Below are 3337 nucleotides of genomic sequence, written 5' to 3'. Positions count from 1 at the left end.
TACGAAACTTTTGGAAATAAATGGAATCACTTCCAAGCTTGTAAGGACTGATGCAAATTATAGAAACTTCAGATAATAGGATGCTACTCAAACTATTCCAGAATATCAGATTTTGATTGATAAAAAAAAAATGTCAGAAGATATTTTAAGCGTAAGAGAAATCGCCCCAGTACATTTACATTACCTAGCAATTGCTAAGCACTTTTTTAGAAGCATTTTTTTCCATAACAAATGAAAGTTTTAGAGTATAAAAGTAGACTAAGAAGTACCATTTTGCGAACGCCCCCGTACCAAACAGGTTTTTCTGATAGATATTCTATTCTACTGGTCATTACACTCTTTCTTTGCCAAGAGGAACGAGTATAACTTGATTGGTGATTAGGATTTGAATATTTTTTAGGTTAAATCCGTGGTCATTCATCTGTAAGTTGATTAGTAGTTTTTTTTGTTAAACTTGGCTAATAGGTATTTAAACCTATTACTACGAACGCTACATGCATTCCATTTTTGGAACTAGGAGCGAGATTGTGTGATGCTATAAGACTGGTTTCGTTTCATGGGTTCATTAATAGAAGGACTAATGTTTTTGAAAAGGGTAATTACTTCTTTAGTTTGCGAAATTTGTGAATTTTTTTGCGAAAAGATATTTGCGTAAAGGTATTGCGATGGTTAAGAATGCCTCACGGGTAATTAAAGAATGGGATGCTTGCATCAACAATACAAAGAATAGGCTCAGATACTTAATAGATTTGACGCTTACAAGAGACATTGCTAGAAAGTATTCAATAGCTTAATTGAAAAGTAACGATAGAATGACATTGTGACTTGACCTAGCTTTACCTCGCCGAAGTGGTCTGTATAATACATAAGTAACGTTTGAAAAATATTGTAAATTTAAAAATAAATGGCTGAAAAGTGTTTTGTGGGGGTCGGGTTGCAGGGAGGGGTGAGTTGCACGAGGGTTCAGTTAAAGGGGATACAGTTGCACGGGGGGCTTCGGTTATACAGGGGTTCAGTGACCAGGGGGATTCAGTTGCACGGGGGTTGAGTTAAATGGGAATTGAGTTCCACGAGAGTAGTGCTTTGTCGTGGTTTAGCCGTGAGGTCCCTTACCACAACCCCAAAGGGCTCCGATCCCCCCACCCAAACCCCGAAGGAACCCCCCCCCCCGCGGTCCTCAAAGGTTCTCTAGACTCCCAAAGGGCCCGTGGTTTACCTTGTAACTTTTACATTCTCTTGATTTTCAAAGTTCCGTTTGAAGGACTCTATTTTTTTAAGCCAGTGTAATTTTTTCTTTACATGATGTTCGTTCAAAAAAGCGAGAATTTCTGTTAAATAAATAATTCTTATATTTTTTCCGTTCAATTGAAGGCGAGTATTTCTGTTAAATAAATAATTGTTATACCTTTTAAAACGACTTCACGGGGTTTGAGGGGGCTCTGTTGTTTTAAACAGTTTGATTTTTTCCAAACCCAAAATGCATTTTTTTTACATGCTAAATTTTGCCTTTTTTTCAAGGAAGATGATACGTGCAATAACCCCCCTTCTGAAAAGAAATCAAGATGGAGCGAAGGTGTATGTGTGTACAAAAAAGTACACACATTTACACACATGTATACACATTGCTAGAAGGTATTCAATAGCTTAATTGAAAAGTAACGATAGAATGACATTGTAACTTGACCTAGCTTTACCTCGCCGAAGTGGTCTGTATAATACATAAGTAACGTTTGAAAAGTATTTTCAATTTAAAAAGAAATGGCTGAAAAGTGTTTTGAGGGGGATGGGTTGCAAGGAGGGTTGAGTTGCACGAGGGTTCAGTTAAAGGGGATACAGTTGCACGGGGGTTGAGTTAAATGGGAATTGCGCTCCCAAAGGGGCCGTGGTTTACCTTGTAACTTTTACATTCTCTTGATTTTCAAAGTTCCGTTTGAAGGACTCTGTTGTTTTACGAGGGTTCAGTTAAAGGGGATACAGTTGCACGGGAGTTTCGGTTATACAGGGGTTCAGTTACAAGGAGGATTCAGTTGCACGGGGGATGAGTTAAATGGGAATTGAGTTCCACGAGAGTAGTGCTTTGTCCTGGTTTAGCCGTGAGGTCCCTTACCACAACCCCAAAGGGCTCCGATGCCCCCACCCCACCCCCCCAAGCAACCCCCCGGCTTCAAACGGTCTCTAGGCACCCCAACGGCCCGGGGGTTAACGTGTAACTTTTAAATTCTCATGATTTTCAAAGTTCCGTTTGAAGGACTCTATTGTTTTAAGCCAGTGTGATTTTTTCTTTACATGGTGTTCGTTCAAAAAAGCGAGAATTTCTGTTAAATAAATAATTCTTATATTTTTTTCCTTTCAATTGAAGGCGAGGATTTCTGTTAAATAAATAATTGTTATACCTTTTAGAATGACGTTACGGGGTTTGAGGGGGCTCTATTGTTTTAAGCCGTTTGATTTTTTCTTTACATGGTATTCGTTCAAAAAGCGAGGATATTCCGTGTGATTTTTTTGGGAAGTTTAATGAAATTATTAGTTACCGAGAGTTCAATGACTCCCCTCCTCAATGACTTTCAGGGGTTTTATGACTCCTCCTCACAACGAATTCAGATGGTCTTAGGACTCATCCCTCTAGCCATAACTCCATTCAACCTTGAGCGAAGATATAAACGTTTCATGAAGTATTTTTCTGCTTAACAACCAAATTAATAACTTCCAAGATGATAGTTTTCGTACATAACTTAAAATGTCAAAATATGCTTACAGTCCTAACAATTACGCGCTGTGATTGGTCAGAGAGACGATGTGACTTTCCCACAGGTATTCTATGACCGGTTATTGACACTACCTAATCGAGTGCATGTATTAAATCATTATTTTTTACGCAGTAGAACGATAAACACATAAGTCATATCTTTAAAAAAAAAGTGAAGATGGAAAATTTAAATAAAGTTTGTTTAAATAACATGGTTATTGTAGCATTGAATGCTGACAAAGAGAAGTATTTAAGCTTTTAAACAAGTACAGGTGGTAGCACTATTGGAAATGTATGCATGCATTGTCATGACAGTAAGGAATTAAATTTCTTTGGAATACCGAACAAATTCAACTCTTATGTTGGTGGTTATGCGAGATTGAGATCTCCAGAGATGATTGCACTCAAAGAGAATGCCAACATAAAAATAATCATTGATGATAGAGGACAACTCCTTGCTACTGTTGCAGGTAACACATTACCTACTGATACATCCAATCGTCACCTTTCGGGTATTAGCATTCAACGGAAGATCAATAAAAGAAAGGCCTACTCTTCTACTAATATCGTAAACCATATCTTGTCTACGTG

This window comes from Artemia sp. Qi Xiang Cuo, unplaced genomic scaffold (assembly GCF_049724085.1).
Source record: "Artemia sp. Qi Xiang Cuo unplaced genomic scaffold, ASM4972408v1 HiC_scaffold_3124, whole genome shotgun sequence".
Taxonomy (NCBI): domain Eukaryota; kingdom Metazoa; phylum Arthropoda; class Branchiopoda; order Anostraca; family Artemiidae; genus Artemia; species Artemia sp. Qi Xiang Cuo.
This window is presented reverse-complemented; position numbering follows the sequence as displayed.